Source organism: Tursiops truncatus, chromosome 13 (genome assembly GCF_011762595.2).
Source record: "Tursiops truncatus isolate mTurTru1 chromosome 13, mTurTru1.mat.Y, whole genome shotgun sequence".
Taxonomy (NCBI): Eukaryota; Metazoa; Chordata; class Mammalia; order Artiodactyla; family Delphinidae; genus Tursiops; species Tursiops truncatus.
Window position 1 is genome coordinate 10,460,710 of NC_047046.1, and position 18,775 is coordinate 10,479,484.

Consider the following 18,775-nt stretch of genomic DNA (forward strand, 5'->3'; position numbering starts at 1 on the left):
GACAGAGGAAACCTGGAAACGTTGTCAGGCTTGGCCCTGCCAGGATCCACACATGGAACCCTGAATGGCGTATTTATCCCGGCTGAGGTGAGTCTCTCTGTATATGAAAGCACACTTTAGAAAAATAGACTTCTGTAAGGGAAATCAATTTCGGATCTCTCAAATCTTAGAAATTATAACTATCAAGAAATTTGAAATGTTCTGTGATTTGTAAAAAAGGGCAGCATGGTGCCACGGTGAAGAACACAGGCTCTGGAGTAAGACAGAGCTGGATTTAAACCCCTGCTCCATGCTCAGTAGCTACGTGAACTCTGACAAGTCACCAGGGGCTTCGAGTGTCAGTTTCCATACATGCCAAAAGGGGAGAGCAATTCCCTACCCTGAGGGTTATGGAGAGGATTAAAACGTGAAAACCCCTGGAATACAGTAGATGTCTACAAATTCTTATTGGGGATGGTGGACAAATTGGAGGCAGGGAGCAGCCCTGGCCCTCCAGGAGAACCTAACATTGGTCCCTCTTCCCATTTCCTGTGCGTCTCACTCAGGATGATTTGCAGTTGGTGGCGAATTCAGCCCTGGGACCAGAGATCTGAGACTGGTGATAAAACCGTCAGCCAAGATTTGCTACATCTTTTTTTTCCACCCCCTAGCCTCCCATTAAAAATGATTTGTCGTTAGGACGAAACATGGGAAAACAAACGTGATTAAAATTTTCCCATATTAAACGCCTGTGTAGCAATGGCAGGCCTGAGCTGAGCTCTCTGGAAAGGCTCTGATTCATCCATCTGGAAGGGGGACGAGCAGCTGGCAGAGTCAAGGAGCTGAGCAAGAACCTGGGTTTGGTCCTCTGCTGCCTCATACACAGCCCGGCATCTTCCTTCCAGCTGGTTGGCTTCATCCCACTGACTCCGTCAAACACAAGTACAGCTGATCAAGGATTAAAGGTGTCTGGGGCAGGGGGTGGGCATCATCACAGCAGTAGGGAGGCAGGAGAGGATGGGGAGGGATGATGTGCCTATCTCTCACACTCTGCATTCCCAGAGGTGAAAAACAAATCTCTTGTGACCTTCGGAAACGGGATAGATCTGCCAAAAATCCATGAGGTCAGTTATACAGGTTATAAAACTCACTTCACAGTTTTTCCCATTCAAAAACCTTTGGCTTCCTTAAGTTCTGTGGTAGATCAATTGCAAAAGCATCCAAATTCTTCACCCCTCCCTGTATCCATGCCCCGTGCAATGTGACTCCGCAGCTCCTCTCATCAAGAGGAAGACTCTCCCCAGTCCTTGATGTGGGCTGGTCTTGTGAGTTGCTTTGGTTAACTGAATGCAGCAGAAGTGAGCATGTGCTGATTCCAAGCTTAGGGTTCAAGAGATCTTAAAACACTTCCACTCTCTCTTATAACAAGCTTGAGTTACTCTACAGGATGATTAAAGATACAAGGCTCAGTCATCACCTATCACCCCATCCAGCAACCAGCTAACTTCTACATATGTGAGTGAGGCCATCCTAGACTAGCATGCCTCCCACCAACCACCATCTGACCACAGATTCACGAGCAAACCCAGCTGAGATCAGCCCATCTCGTCCTACATCAGAACTGCCCAGCTGACCTGTAGACCAGTAAACAATAATAAATGTTTATTGTTTGAAGTCACTGATATTTGAGGTGGTTTGTTATGCAGTGAAATTAACTGATTCACAGTCCATATGTGTGTGACTTTCCATGATCACCTCCTAATAACATGTAACTCCTGCCTAACCCTTCTGGAAATAACTTTAATCCATTAATGCCCTGAAATTGAAATGGGTGTTGTTGTTGGTTTTCTTCAGCTCTGTAGGAGCCAGTAAAAATCCTTGATTAATGTGAAAATCCCTCCCCCAGGGCTCAGACCACAGGAATTTCCTCTGGAAGAGGCCTAAGTGTTAGTCACTCAAGGACCATTGGAGAGATAAGCCCTTGCTCTACCAAACCCACCCGAGCACGATGGCCAGGGCTGCTATCATCCCACCCCAGATACAACTTACTGTACTGTTTTTTTCTCCTCAGAAAGAATATGATGACTGTAATATGCTTGACTGGTAAGAAACTTCAGTTAATAGGAGAAAGAACCAAAAGTAGAGTATATATTTGTTTAGTCATACTCACCATACTCATAGAGATTTCCCTTCCCTCATCTGATCACCAAAGATGGTGACGGTTCATCTGGATTGGCCAAGCCAAGGATGTGTGATTGGGGCAAAGGTTTCATTGGACCAAACCTGCCAAGGTGACTCAAAATCTCTCTCTCTCTCCTAATTATGAGATTGGAGAACGTATACTATCTCCTCTCTCTTGGGGAGGGTCACTTCCCCTACCCCTTTGGAATCTAAGGGGGAACTAGGGTGAGGCCCAGAGGAAAGGCTATCTCTGCTTGTCTAAACTCGGTGAAGGAAGCTACCCACATGCTCCAGCATCTGAGTGTATAAATGGTGGTTTGAGAGCAGGATTCATTTGTTCTCTTAATAGCACATATGCTCTTAATGGTACCCCTCACACACCCACTGCAACTCAAAGACTTTTTCAGGAAATGTCTCTCCCAGAGGACAAACATGAAGGAGGGAGTGCCTAGAAAGTTACTGGACCCAAAAGAAACACACAGATGGGTTACTTTAAATGCTGATGAGGAGGAAAATAGAAACGGCATCGGCAACGTAGAAGACTTGGTGTTGTAGGTAAAATTGCATCCTGTGAAAATATTAGGATGTAACTAGAGTGTCTGAGATGGAACTCTCTTTGACATGAAGGTATCAAACGTCAACTGCACGAAATGGGAATCTGAACACATAAGAAGAAATTCTCGAAGTGTTTCCCTAAAGCAGAAATCTTTCCTCCTCAAACCTGTCTCCATTCTGCAACTCATAACATTATCAGAATTTTCATTACAAGGCCATTTCTCCATCTTCTGGGCCTTGCCTACCCACACCAACCCCATTTCCTTACACTCCCCGTCTTGGATGTTACCTTCTAGTCATTGTTACACCTTAGGAAACACTGGGTTAACCCCCCTCTGTTTCTGCAGGTACATCGTCTCTATATGGGACATTCATATCCCTTCTCTCTTCCTAGATAATTCCTACTCATCCTTCAGGTCTCTGCTTAGATGTCCCCTCCTCCTACAATTTGTGTCAGTGGACCTTTGGGCAGTCCTGTTTCAGCTGGTGGAGAACCCCAGGGCATTTTCCATGTGTCATTGCTTCCTTCCCTTGAAGATACAGAACTGGATAAGTTGTCACTTGGGGCTCACCGCACCATAAGGCTCGGGCCATTTCATGCCCACGAGATAATTTCTATGAGTTACAACAAGGGAGGAAACAAAATCATGAGCCTTTAAATTCATAATACTTTAGGTCATAAAATTTTTTGTGTGTGCTTACTAGTTATTTCTATCACAGCATATAGGGAGCCTGCCCTCCAAGCCCAAATATAAATAAAAAACTGTAATTGGATGTCATCACTATCAATCATCCCTCTTAGGGAAGGAGCAGTGCAGCAGTGACTAGGTTGTAGTCAAGGAGTTTGACCTGGACAAATCTCGTTCTGCCATATTATCCTAAGACCAAGGCAGGAGAGGGGAGATGGAGGGGCCTTCATTTCAGTTAGGCCCTTGAAATTATTTAAGGAGAGAGCCTCATGAGCAGGGGGTTAAGAAACCAAGGGGGTAATATCTTATTATTTCTTAATGGTACCTTGAGTAGAAAATAAAGGAGTTTGTTGGAAAAAAAAAAAAAGCTGTACTGATGGATTTCCGTTCCTTGGAATTCTAAACCTTTTCCCTACTGCTTTATAAAAAGCAGCAATCAATGGATGCACTGCTGGCAGGAAGACAGGTGTCCCACTTGTTCTGTGAGTAAGATTACCCCTAAAATCCAATTTTTGCTAATCCTGCCAAGAATAGGTTTGGGGCTCCTCCTCTAGCTCCCACAGATCTTGTGGAGGATACAGAAACCCTCCCAGAGTCTGTTTCCATCCCCTCTCCCCACTGCCAGATTATGAGCTTCTTGAGGACACAGGGTATGTCTTGTTCACACAAGTGTTGACTGGTTCTCAGAACTTACGGGAACGCTAACCTGTCAGTCAGTTCAGGATTCCTTCAGCAGCCACAGAGCTAAGCATCAAGAGAGGATCTGACCACCAGTTTGGTTCAAATCCAGGTCCCTAGATCAACCAGTCACCAGCTTTGGTCTCACCAACTCAATTGACTTAAAGCAAATGACCCTTGGATCGATCAGCTTGTGATTTTTCTGGTGAGTAAATGATCCAAGTTGGCAGTTCACCTACCCTAGGTATCCGAGAACAGAACTGGGCTCCAATCCCAGCCCTGTCACTTACTTGGGAAAATTACTTATCCTCTTTGTGTCTCAGTTTCTTTATCTACAACATGGGGACAATAATAGTACCTCCTCTATAAAGTGGTTGTAAGGAATTAGAGAGAATATATACACATATAGTCTTTGGGGCACACACTAGACCCCCATGAGTGTTTGCTATGATGACAATGATAATGACCACATTGTTGATGACATCATCAATGATACAATGATACTATGCCTGTTTCATTCTTCCATAGTGTTAATTAGTTGGGAAATATTCCAAACAGAATGAAGAATGAATATGGGCCCAATATATACCTGGTACCTGGGACAGCCTTCAGTGTAATTAGCACAATGGGCATACTGACAGGATATTTCTGGGTCCTTGCTTATGTGCTTCCCCCTTGTCTGTCGGTGTCTGTCCCAGCTGGTGAATAGCTATGCACAAACATTTCCGATTGACAGGAAAGTCAGAAAAAGTGCAGTCTTACAGTTCAGTTGCTCCAAGTCTTGGTGATGTGATTGATGGGAGTTTTATTGCAAATGTAAAAAATCTGTATTCCTTTCTTCCTGTCCTGGCACGTCACTGTTTTGGTCTTACACAACATGTCCTGGTGCACTGAAGATAATAGAGCTCTAATGTGCTTGACGGCTCTGCGTCAGAGCCAGTCAATGTACCACCCACAGGACAGAAACCACTGGGTCCACAACACTCACACACCCACTGTCTACTAAAGACAGCGAAAACTCGCAGAGCCAGAGACGCAGAGTATTTGCCGATACAATACCAATTTCACCAATGTTAACTGAGCACCCTGTATGGGTGACTGCCTACTGCATGGGTAGGTGTGAAATCAATTCTTGTTCTATGAATGAATGGATGAATGGAAGTCTACGTATTATGAAATTGTTGAGGAATCTAAAATGCTTCCTCTTTTGGAAACCGAATTTTCAGAAAGCAATCAAATCTCAAGGGAATTAGCTAGAAGAGATGAATACATGGCAAAATCCCAGTGGTGTTATTCTAGCTGCTGCAAAGGTGACAAATGCACAAACCCAGGGGAGTGGACACTGGCTTGACTGCTAAAAGATGAAAATCCGCAAAGAGACTTAATTTCAAGAAGACAGTGTTTGACCGTCAGCCACAGGCACGAGTTGGATCCCACAGATGCGGTGAGGGCCTTCGCTTTAGTCGATGTGCTTCGGAAAACCTTGAGGCCATTCTCTCCAGTGGTGGCTGGGTTACTGTGGGGGCTGGAGGCCAAGGAGTTTTTAGTCTCGAGAAGGACAGACAGACAGATTCTAGGCTCTGTGTCCAAAGGTCCCGTCAGTCTTCTGCACTGCTGTAACCTCAGCAGCTAGCACAATGCCTGGCACAGAGCAGATGCTAAAATACAGTTGAATGGATGAATGAAGACATCTGCAAAGTATACTACCTATCTCTGTATTGATATAACATGTTATCTGCATTACTGTGAAAGTATTGATAATATATAGTATATATATATATATATATCTAGTATATCTGCATTACTTTCAGGGTTCTAGAAGATAATGTTTATATATATAGTTTATAATACTGAGTCTATAATCTATAATAGAAGGTACCCTAATGAAGGAGAGATAAAATGGAGTAGCCAGCAGAAAGAGAAATGCCTTCAAACCTGGGGAAACGGGGAAAGGCATTATGGAAGAGGAGACATCTCATATGGGTCTTAGAGCAAAGGCAGAATCCAGGATGCCTGGGTGTTGCACGATCCAGGCTGAGGAAGTAGTAGGAAAAAAATTTCAGCAAAATACAAACATAGAGCAATGTTTCTCCAAGCATATCCTAAGGAACCATTTATACAAAACCACCCAGGAATGACCATCCCTAGCCTACTGGGTCAGAATCTCTGTCGATGAGTCTCATGAATCTAACAGACTCCCTAAGTCATTCTTATGAGCTACATTTTGGAAACCATTTCCAAAGAGTACCAAGCTCACTCTTTCATTTAATCCTCTCAGCTATCCAAGGAGGTAGGCATGATTATCCTCAATTTATGTCCAGGGATACTGAGGTTCAGGGAGGTGAAGTGAATTACCCAAGGTCACCCATCCTGTAGGTAAAAGAGCTGTGATTCAAACACAGAACATCAGACATCAAACCTCTAGGCTTACCTACCACTAGTCACTGCCTCTCTGAATGCAAGGCTACAGGGCAAGGTGTGTGAAGAGGAGCTATCAGAAGTGACTTTGAAAGAGTATGTTCTGATAACAATAGTAGTAGAGGTCGATAAACACAATGATACTGCTTTGTATCTTTTAAAAGGAAGAAAGAACACACTGCCACTCTGGCTGCAGCAGACTTTATCAAGAGGCTCTGATTAATGAGCAAAGCCCTGGACTCCGCTCCCTAATAGATGCCTGTTGTATCACCGGGAGATCTCCAGCTCAGTGATACCTTGCTATAACATGCTTAGGCTGCAGTGTCGATTCTGCCCTGCATTTGATCAGGCTCATTTCTGTTTTTAAATAAAAAGGTCAATAAGTACATGCATCCAATAGAGTAACTCGTGCTCAGGAGATGAAGTTAAAGCAACTGTTGAATAATTCTCGGGGTTCAGCTCAGCATTGGATGTGAATGGTGTGGCTGGACATTTCATTTGCGGTCAGCTGGACATGGAAGGTTAAAAATCCAAGGTCATGGGTCCAAATGACCAAGGGAACCAATCTTCCTTATTGTTCAAAAGCCTCACTTGACTCTCAACCCTACCTGGCCACCCGAAAAGTCCATGGTGGGGAGACCACCTGAGAAGGTCTGGTGAATCAGAGGTCTCGCTTCCTCCAGTTCTCTGCTCAAATGTCAACTTCGAAGGACTCTCTGTCCACCCACGGGAATAGCATGGCCTTATACTTTCCTTTACTTTCTTTTGCTCCATGAGGTTAGAGACCTTTGTTCTCCTCCATTTCCCCAGCATCCAGGGCTCTGCCTGTTATATGGTAGACATTGCCTAAATATTTGTTGAGTTAAAGAACAATGTGGTGGCACGAAAGCATCCTCTTTTGGAACTTCCCTGGGGGTCCAGTGGTTAAGATTCTGTGCTTCCAGTGCAGGGGGTGTGGATTCGATCCCTGGTCAGGGAACTAGGATCCCACATGGATCCCACATGCCACAGAGCGTGGCCAAAAAAACCCCCAAAAGACCCAAAAAGCAGGAAACAAAAAAAGCATCCTCTATTCTGAGAAGCAACTTCATTCTCAGTCCTGTCTTTGCTTGGTGATGTCATTTAAAAATAAAACTTTTTTTTCTAATTAAATCTTTCAGCAGCTTTCTTCTTATCATCCCTAGGATAACTTGCAAACGTTGTGATGTGGTTTATCAGATCCTCTGGTTCTGGCTGAGGTTTCTCCTCCAGGCCATCCCGTGCCTCTTTCTGTCCTGCATCTGGGTATCATACGTTCTTTCAACTGGACAGTAGTGCCCTGCTTTCCCCCGTTTCCAGGTCTTTCTATATGCACCCCCTCATCCTGAAACACCCTTTCTTCTTCCTCTTTCTTTACCTTGTTTGTTCCTAGGCATCCTTCCATTCTCAGATTAAACACTACTTCGGGGGCTGTCTTCCCTGAATTCTCAGGCTCAGCTAGCTCCTCTCTTATATTTCTCCGTGGCATCCTGCATTTCCACCTTCTGTCACATTTGAACATGTCTCTATAGACTCCACTTTGTGAACTCCACCGAGATGGGGATGCGTCTTCCTCCTGACTGCTGAATTCCTAGCAGTCAGCACAGTGTTGGAGAGAGTCAGTGCCCAATAAATATTGCCTTTATGAACAAATGCATGCATGCATGAATAGCAGGGCCTGAGAGTTCTCTCCCACTGAAATTACCTCCAAACACAGGACACACACAGATCTTCATCCCCTGAGATGGTGTTCGAGGACACCATCGTGATTTTGGGTCTCAGTGTTGACAGCAGAACCTCACTCACCCCCATTATTCTCCAGGTCCAGCCCCTCACTGAGCAAATTAAGTGATCTCTTATCAGCAAAGACCCTGGCCCTCTCCTCGGGAGCTGAGGTCATTCTCCAGTCCACACCCTAGATGGCAAAAACATTAGGGAGCTGGATCTTTTGCAAACATACTACTTAAGCCTCTAGCTAAGAAACAACACTTTTGTTTTTGGAGGTGAAAAATTTGCAACTAACTCAGCATCTAGAATGCTAGCAAAATTTGAAGCAATCTAGAGAATTGTGCTGAAACTGCAAAGCCGGGAGGCCAAGCAAAAAAGGCCATGCTAGCTTTATATTCATAGAGAAACCAGAGCCAGTCTGGAGACCACAGGGGAGGAAGACAGGGGCTGAGCAGGGAAGAAAAACACATGGAGACCTCTTATTGCTTTTGTTTAACTCTAATTACAGAAATCAAAAACAAATGCACAAATCTCCCATAATTAACCATCCAGAGATGACAACTTTTAATATTTTGTTGCATGCCCTTTTGGTACTGAAAAAGATGGGCTGGAGGCTGCACTTATTATTTAATAACCAGCTTCCTTACTTAGCAATGCAACACAATCGTATTCCAATGGGAGGCAGATGGCATCAGTCAAAAACATGGACTTTGTAATCAGACAGACCTGCATTTTACTCTTGCTGAACCATATACTATTTAGTTCTGTTGGCAAGATGCTTAAGCCTTAATTTCCTCATCTATAAACTGGGGACAAAAGTGGAATTGATCTGTGTTGAGGACATTAAATGAAGTAAAACATGTAAGTTATTAACACAGAGCCTGTTGCATAATAGATGTTTGAGTAGCTATCATTATTACTGGTATAGTATAGCATCAGCAATTACTTTTCCCCAGCCATCATTTTTGGTGGACAAAAGTGTTATCGTAAATGGATTTGCTTAACCAATCCCTTATCGCTGGACATATATGTTGCTATCATTTCTCTTTTCTGTTAGATGGGACTTTAGGATGAATAGCCATGCCAAGAGTCCCCAGGAGAAAAGAGAGCACAGAAGAAAGGGTGGTTCCAGCAAATGTCCTGGTGCCAACAGGTGGAGAGCCAATGACACATGAGTCCCCAGGGGGGAAGGGAGGGGAGAGGAGGGACATGACACCTGAAATCACTCAAAGGAGGACAAACAACTGCTTTTCTTTCTTACACTAACTGACCAAACTGTTTCACTGGATCGGAGACAAGAGTGATGGAACAACCTACAGCCACCAGAGTGATATTTTAAAATCTAAATCAGACACACTTTCTTTCTTAAAACCCATTCCCTTTATCCTTGTAGGATTTGGCATCTGTCTCCCTCTCTGAATGCAGCCCCTATTACTATCTCCTTTGCTCACACCAGTCTGAACACGTTGGCCTCCTTGCTAGTCTTCCAACTTGGAATGCTCATTCCTGCCACAGGACCTTGATCTACCCTTTGCTTGGAATACTCTCCCTTAGATCTTTGTATAACACACTATGCATGATGCAGGCCTTTGTATCTGCTCTGAAAGATCTTCCCTGACCTATAATTACAAAGCTATAGTAATCAAAACAGTATGGTATCAGCATAAAAACAGACACATAGACAAATGGAACAGAATAAAGAGCCCAGAAATAAACCCACACAAATACTGTCAATTAATATTTGAAAAGGGAGCCAAGAACACTCAGTGGGGAAAGGATAGTGTCTTCAATAAATGGTGCTTGGAAAACTGGGTATTCGCATGCTAAAGAATGAAATTGGACCACTATCTTACACCAGTCACAAAAATTAACTTGAAATGGGTTAAAGACAAATTAAAAGAGTCGCAATCATAAAACTCCTAGGAGAAAGCACAGGAAAAAAGTCCTTTTGACATTGTCTATGACACTAAAAGCATGGCAACAAAAGCAAAAATCATTAAGTGGGACTACATCAAACTAAAAAGCTTCTACACAGCAAAAGTGACAACAAAATAAAAAGGCAACTTACAGAATGGGAGAAAATATTTGCAAACTATATATCTGTTAAGGAGTTAATATCCAAAATATATAAGGAACTCATAAACTCAAAGGCAAAATCATCATCATCATTCTATTTAAAAATGAACAGAGGATCTGAATACACATTTTTCCAAAGAAGACATACAAATAACCAATAAGTACATGAGAAGGTGTTCAATGTCACTAATCATCAGGGAAATGCAAATCAAAACAACAATGAGATATCACCTTACACCTGTTAGAATGGCTATTATCCAAAAAAAAAAAAAAAAACGACAAGAGCTGGCAAAAGCTGGTGAAGATGTAGAGAAAAGGGAACCCTTGGGCACTGTTGATGGGCAAGTAAACTGGTACAACCACTATGGAAAACAGTATGGAGGTTCCTCAAAAAATTAAAAGTAGAACTACCATATGATCCAGTAATTCTACTCCTGGCTATACATCTGAAAGAAATGAAATCATTATTGTGAAGAGATACCTGCATCCCCATGTTCAGTGCAGCATTATTCACAATAGCCAAGACATGGAAACAACCTATGTGTCTGTCCATGGACGAATGGATAAAGAAAATGTAGCATATATACACATTGGAATATTATTCAGCCACAAGAAGAAGGAAATCCTACCATTTGTAACAACATGGATGGACCCTGAGGGCATTACGCTGAATGAAGCAAATGGGGAGATGTTGGTCAAAGGGCACAAACTTCTAGTTATAAGATGAATAAGTTCTTGGGGCATCTGATGTACAGCATGGTGACTACAGTTCACTGCACTGCAGACTTTAAAGCTGCTAAGCGAGTACATCTCAAATGCTCTCACCACCACCAAGACCACCGAAAAAATGATAATGACGTGAGATGAAGGATGTGTTCGCTAACCTTACTGTGGTGAGCATTGTGCAATATACAGGTGTGTCAAATCACCACACTGTACACCTTAAATTTACACAACGTTACAAGTCAATCATATTTCAATAAAGCTGGGAAGAAAACAAATATTCATCCACCTATCTGCTCATTTTTCAATGATTTTCTTGTTGTTTCACAGTTCATACATCTATCAACTGAATCCATCCAGCCTCATCCATCCATCTATTTACGGTTTAAACTAGTACTTATCAAGCTTATTTTGAAGGATGCTGAGGCAACAACAGAGAGATTAGAAGCATGAGACCATACCAGTACGAGCATTTTTAAACACCCCTCTGAAGCCAGCCCAATTATGCCTGGGGGCCCACCCCAAAATGTGCCCCTCTCCTCCCAACCCAATACCTTCTCCTTCCAGCCCAGGGACACAGGCCCCAAGACTCAGTATCCATCCCTCTAGCTCCCTGCAGCCTGGGACCTCCATCCTTCTCCCATCTTCTGCCAGTGTTTAGTTTGCAAACAGAGCTAATGCCTTCTGGGCCAGGGGAGTACACGTCACCCAGCCTGAAACACTAGTGAGATCTCTTCCTCTACCTTGTGCTGGGATGGCACTATTCCCCCAGGTGCCTAAAACGCCCAAAGCTTTGGCCATCTGTCCCTACCCCAAATCTAGCAGTTATTCCTGAACTCTCATTCTCTGCATGCCGCCAGGGTGGGGAGGCCAATGGGGCTCAGGAATGATGATGAAGATAATCATGACAATGATGATGGTACTAGAACCGGTGTCCATGAAATTGGCTCCTGCCAATTAGCGAGAATAATATTCAAACTATTTATCAAGTGGGACAATCCAACCAGTCAGAGGACACGCTCCCTGCAAATAAGCATTGAGACCAGCACAGCTATCCCAATGCCCACCAGCTGACTATCTGCCTGCTTTGCATATCTGTCAATTACTGAAACCCCTCAATGGGCCAGGAGACACCATTATGAGCCAATTTCTCAGATGTGGAAACGGAGACTCAGAGAGAGAAAAATCACTCACAGAGAAGGTAAGCGGTCTGGAATTTGCTGAGTCCAGAGTAAGCTTGCTGAGCTCATTTTGTATGTTTGTATATTTATTTGTATTTATTATGAAAATATTTGCTTTATTTGGTAAACACCTTAGCTGTATTTTTCCCCATTTTTTTTTACTTCTGAAAAATTTCAAACCTATAGTAAAATTAAAAGAATAGTTTTCTGAACACCCATGTACGCTTCACCCAGATTCATCAAATTCTCTCTTGCCTTCTCTCCCTCAGAAGGCACACACACACCTTTTTTTTCTGTTCCATTTCTAATTAAGTTATAACCACCATGATGGTTCATCCCTAACTCCTGCATCAACTTTACACTGGTAAGCACTGCCCCACATACACTCCTGTTCACACAGCCCATTACGGGGCTCCTCTTCCTTCCCGGCCAGAAGCGATCTCACCTGTGCTTCTAGACGAGCTTCCCGCCGTCTGCCGCTCACCCGTGCCGCCTAATGCGAGGCTCCTCAGCCACAGCTCCGCTGAGTGGACCCCATCCTCTGACATGGGGACCAGGGAGGGTCTCTGACCCAGAGGGATCCCAGCCACGAGCTGGCAGAGGCCTGTGATTTGGATGGAATGAGTCAATCAGATTTCCCTTCTCAGCAACTTGAACTAAGTGGAGAAGATAGTATTTAGGGAGTAACAGGCACTAGAACTTAGAAGGTCACGTTGATTCAGGGGCTACTGTGAAGGTGGAAGCCACGAGGAAGCAAAAGAAAGACGGAACAGCTGCACAAAAGTAATGTAGAATAATATAATAACAACAATAGCAGCTGAAATTTATTGAACAGATAGAATGTGCTAAGTACGGCACAGTCAGTAACCCATTTAATACTTAACATAGAACTACATACAGTATCATCTCCCCTGTTGAGACTGAGACACAGAGAAGTAAATTAACTCACCTGAAGTCACACAGCAAGCAACTGGAGGAGTCTGTCTGCAACCAGCATCCTGCTGGTTCCAGGTATTCTCCCTGCCCTTCCTGAGGTCCCCTGTTCTGCTTTCTCTAGATTCCCATGAGACGTGTCTGCATCTCACAGTAAAGCCTCAATTGCACTTGAGCTCGCTGGACTGGGTTTCTGTTGACTCCAACCAAAGGGACCCTGACTAAAGCCCCTGGCCTCACAGGTGACTTCGACATGCCTCTACCCTGAGACTGGATTTCCTTAAGAACACTTATGCCCACCACTCTGACTAGTTGCCTTGAAGTTTGCAGCGATAGGCCCACACATCTAGGGAGCTGAGGATGATGCGTGAAGATACATTATACATGACCTGTTATCAATAATTTAATATGCATAACCTGTCTTTGATGATTTCCTTATTGAGATGCCACCTTTGCTTTATTTTATGTAAAAGAAAATTTATCAGGACTCTCACACTTTCACTTGTGACCTTATACAACATAACCCATTTTCCCAGAGAAAACCCTAAGCTTCAGGGCTTGAATTTTTCCACCAGTGAAATTTTAAGGGAACTACTGCTTGCTCGATTAGGGAGAGACTTTTTTTTTAATCATATTCAGGTAACCAATTTTTTGAAAATTAGCATTCCTCAAAGTACAGTTAACACTAATGACAGCAAACATAATTGAATCTCTCTCCAATGATTTAGGAGGTACTTCTGAATGTCACTTCCCTTTATTTGAGACTGTAAAAAAAAAAAAAAAAAACCCCGGATAAGAAAATTAAATCCTTACCTTTGCTTGCCGGAGCTTTCTGGGTGTTATATGGTTGCGAAACTAAGTCAAACGCAGATGTCACATCTGCTGTGTTGGGCTGTTTGTCAGAATCACCGGAGTCGCACTGAACAGTGTGAGAAGATACTCAGCTCCACTGCCTGGGGTCACTCTACTGATTCTACCGTAGATGCCTCCACCAAGCTGGTTACACGGCTAGATCAGCTCCTTTAGAAGTTGGACATTAGCTCTGAATTCCAAGGTGGTTGGGAAAAATCAGGGAGTTCTCATGTTTGGGAGATAAAAATTCCCACCTAGCAGAGCTGTTTTGAGGATGGGTGATTTATATGTCATGTTTATGATCGTGCTTAATAAGTGCTCAATAAATAGTAAGTGTTATTAAGGAAATAAATACTTGAGAGTTTGAGCAGAGCCAAAAATCTATGCTTCTGGCTACCTCCTAAATATTCTGACTAGGATTTGTTTTCACAGCAGATAGAAAATCAATTCCACTCCATTATATTCTCCTCTTTAGAGAACCACTCAGGTCCCTCTTAGCGGAGGAAGATCCAGAGGGAAGGAAAATGAATGCAGGAGGAAGCCACAGGTTCGAGGAAGCGTTGGTGTCGTGGAAATTCACAGGACCTGAAGGCAAAAGCGTGGGATTTGTGTCCCCATTCGTGTCTCCATGGCCAGCACTTTTGAAGCAGCCAGTTTCACAGCAGCCCATGTTGGACGTGGCTCAATATTACATAGTGTTTTGATGGAATCCACATCCGTTTCTTTTTTAACTTGCACCTCCTGGCTCATTTGTTTCTTCTTTCATCAGGCAAAGGTACATGAGGCACCTGCTGTGAGCCTGGAGCTGTTCTTGGTACTGAAGAAACACCAGGAAATGAATCGGACCTGGACCTGCCTTCACAAGAGGTTTCAAAGGAGAAGTGCAGATGAGACAAGAGAGTGTGACGACCTTGTCCAGTCCTGGGAGTGGCGAGGAGGAGGTTCAGAGAAGACATCCCGGAGAAAGTGACCTTTAAGCTGAGACCTGAAGAACAAGAAGGAGTTAGCATCCAAGGCTTTCCTTGAAGAGCACCACAGAAAAAGTCTTTACCTTCCAAACATTTGAGGCCAGCTCTCTGACCTCATTTCCTATTACTGTCCTACTCTCTCAGTCTGATTGGACCACACTGGTCCACACCGAGGATTTCCCTTCTCCCAAAATAACATTCTCTTTCCCCCAGATGACATGATTCTAGGCCCTTTACCACCCTAACCGACCCACCATCCACAGCGCCATCGGTCAAAGCTTCTTAAAAGGTGGTGTCTCATTAGTTTCTACCCCTGGCCACAAGGCTATATGATGAAAACTTATACCTTGATGCCAACAAGAGGATTGGAGTCTCCTTGTGTGACAAAAGCTCCACATCAAGAATGCCTTTCTTACTTCTGTCCACACAAACTTGTATTCAAATGTTCATAGCAGCATCATTCATAATAGTCGAAAGGCGGAAAAACCTGACAAAGGGATAAATAAAAGGTGGTATATCTACACAGTCGAATATTACTTGGCCAGAAAAAGGAATGAAGTACTGACACATGCTACAATATGAATGAACCTCAAAAACATGCTAAGTGAAGGGAGACAATCACAGAAGACCACGTATTATGATTCCATTCAGACGGAAGTCCAGAATAGGGAATCTGTAGAGACAGAAAGTAGATCAGTGGCTGTGGGTGGGGTGAGGAGAGGGGTGATAGGTAAAGAGTAGATTTCTTTTTAAGGTGATAAAAATATTCTAAATTGACTGGTGACTGTTTCATATTTCTGTGAATACACTGAAAACAGTGGAATTGAACACTTTAAATGGGTGAACTGTATGGTGTATGAATTATATCTCAAAAAACCTGTTAAAATAAAACTTAAAAAAAATGTCTTTCTTCTCTTTGTTTGGAAATGTTTCTAGAACTCCAATGATGTGCTAACCAATGTGCCAGACACAGTGAAATTATTTTGTTGAAAAGAATAACCTTTTCAACAAATGGTGATAGGACGATTGGATAGCCACACACAAAAGAATGGAGTTGGAACTCTAACACATACAAAAATTAACTCAAAATGGATCAAGGACCTAATTAGAAGAGTTAAAGTATAAAACTCTTAGAAGGAACCAGAAGTATAGGGTTAGGCAACAGTTTCTTAAATATGAAAACTAAAACACAAGTAACAATAACAACAACAAAAAATAGATAAATGAGACTTTGTCAAAATTAAAAACTTTTGTGCGTCAAAAGTCATTATCAAGAAAGTGAAAAGACAACCCATAGAATGGTAGAAAATATTTGCAAATCGTATACCTGGTAAGGGTCTGCCTAGTATCTAAATATATTAAAACATATGAAAAACTCTTACAACTCAACACCACCAGTAAAAACAAACAACCCCCCCCCAAAAAAACCAATTTAAAAGTGACCAAAGGAATGGAATAGACATCTCCCCAAAGAAAATACACAAATGGCCAATAAATACATGAAACGATGCTCAACATCATTAGTAATTAGGGTAATGCAAACTGAAACCAGAAGAGAGACCACGTCATACCCAGTAGAATGGTTATAATTAAAAAAAAAGAAATTATCAAGTGTTGAAGAAGATGTGTGGAAAAACTGGAGCCCTTGTATATTACTGATGAAGACGTACAGTGGTACAGTATCGTAGAAAACGGTTTGGCTGTTCCTCAAAAAGTTAAACATAGAACTACCATAAGACCTGGCAATTTCATTCCTAGCTAAGAGAATTAAAAACATGTGTTCAAACAAATGTTTATACACAAATACCCACAGCAGCATTATTCATAATAGCCAAAAAGTAGAAACAACCCAAATGTCCATCAATGGATGAATGGATAAACAAACGTGGTATTTCTATACAATGGAATATTATTCAGTCATAAAAAAGAACAAAGTGCTGACTCATGCTACAACATGGATCGACCTCAAAAACATTATGCAAAAGGAAAGAAACCAGTCACGAAAGGCCACATATTGTATGCTTCTATGTATAGGAAATGTCCAGAAGAGGCAAATCCACAGAGACAGAAAGTAGATTAGTGGTTGCCAGAGGCCACGGAGAGAAGGGAATGGGAAATGACAGCTTAATGGGTATGCAGTTTCCTTTGGGGTGATAAGAATGTTCTGGAATTGGATACTGGTGATGCTTGCAAAACACTGTGATTATACTAAAAACCACTGGTTAAAAACCATTAACTTTTAATGGTTAAAAGGATGACTTTTGTGCTATGTGACTTTTATCTCAATTTTAAAAAGGGGAGGAGAAAGAACAGGAACGGGATGTGGTGAGAACAATCTACTGGGGGCATCACGCAAGGCCTGTGGAAAAAGGGTTTGTTTATTCTTCTCAAAGTCCATCTGCTGACTTTCAGGTGGTGTCTTGCCTGAGAATGGGGCTAAGAAATTTTTTTTCTGAACAATGGAAGAAAGTAATTTAGGAGTTAAAGAGATGGTAAAGTGAGAGTTGGGGAAATTCTGTATGACCTCTGAGGCTTTGATGACCCCAGTGTCCAAGGGAGGATGACCTAGGTGAGAACTTCTGGCCAGATGACTTTACGTTCTGCAACTGACCATCAGGACAGAATAGAGAAACAGCAAAGGGAAGGAGGAAATGGCACAGAGAATCCAGGAGGAGGAGGAGGAAGAGGACAGACAGAGAGAGAGGAAAACATTCTTTTCTTCCTTCCGTCTCCAAAGCCCGGTGATAGAGAATGGAAACGGGGAATGTAGATCAGAATGCAATCTTCCCTTACAAGCTGCGGTGAGGCCAGGGGCTGGGGCGGTAGCTTGCCCTGGGGAGCTGCTCACTCGGCAACAACTCATCGGCAGCCCTGCACAAAAGCGCCCTTATGAAAGGTCAAACGGAGCCAGCAGGGGAAGGGCTGATGGAAGCAATAAAGGGGCACAAGAGGGAGGAGGCCACGGGGGCAGCTGGTTCTGATTGAGAAGTTGTCCCAAGCAGGGCAGAGGCCAGTCATTCTGATACCCACCGGGGACCCCTGGGCTGGAAAACGCCGCCTTTGTCTTCATGGCCCAAGAACTTCCCTGGTCCCATGCAGAGATCAATGGCCAATCAATAAAACCCTGGCTTGTATAAGAAACAATTATCAGCAAGCCAGAAAAACCGGACTGGGAGCCCTCTGCTCCTGTCTACCTGCCAGTGGATGGGAAGGTTGCTAAACTCTCAGAGGTCAGGCAGCTAAAGAATGACCGAAGTTCCCAGGTGCCCAGGTCAGGACACGTCATCATCATTATTAGTTACTTCTACTATCTGTCAAACATTCTACACCGTTCATGGTCTCATTGGATCCTCTCAACAACATGCACACAAGTGCTGTTACTAATCCCATTTTACAGTCAAGAACACTGAGGCTCAGAGAGGTTAAATCACCTGCCCAATAGCACTTACCTAGTGAAAGGCAGAGTCAGGGTGTGACCCCAATCTGACCTCAAAGCCTGTGCTCTTAATCACAATACTTATCTGTTTCTCATAATAACCAAATTATTATTGAGGGCCTACTATGTGCCGGGTCATGAATGCTTTGTTGGGATTTGGGTAATTCATTTCTTCTCTCAGGGCCTCAGTTTCCTCCTCTATCTCATGGAGAGTTGTCACTGATGTTCTCACCTAGGAGGGAGGTTCTGAGCATCAAGTGATAGTCATTGGTACCCATTTGGATATCCAAGTCGTTATCCATTTGGAAAATGGAAACCCTGAGCGTCTAAGAGCTTGTCCCTCAGAGTCTTTCGCACTGG

At 43.1% G+C, this 18,775-nt stretch overlaps 1 protein-coding gene across 1 annotated transcript in view; it reads right to left on the bottom strand.

The window, feature by feature from the left end:
- The window catches only part of SRRM4 (serine/arginine repetitive matrix 4), a 286,526-nt gene that overhangs the window by 230,160 nt on the left and 37,591 nt on the right, over nucleotides 1-18,775 (bottom strand). The window contains exons 4-6 of the mRNA XM_073790099.1: nucleotides 15,326-15,466; nucleotides 13,973-14,996; nucleotides 12,672-12,830 (exon numbers count right to left, since the gene is read on the bottom strand). The gene's annotated coding sequence lies outside the window, so the exon portion shown is untranslated. The remainder of the gene's footprint in view (nucleotides 1-12,671; nucleotides 12,831-13,972; nucleotides 14,997-15,325; nucleotides 15,467-18,775) is intronic.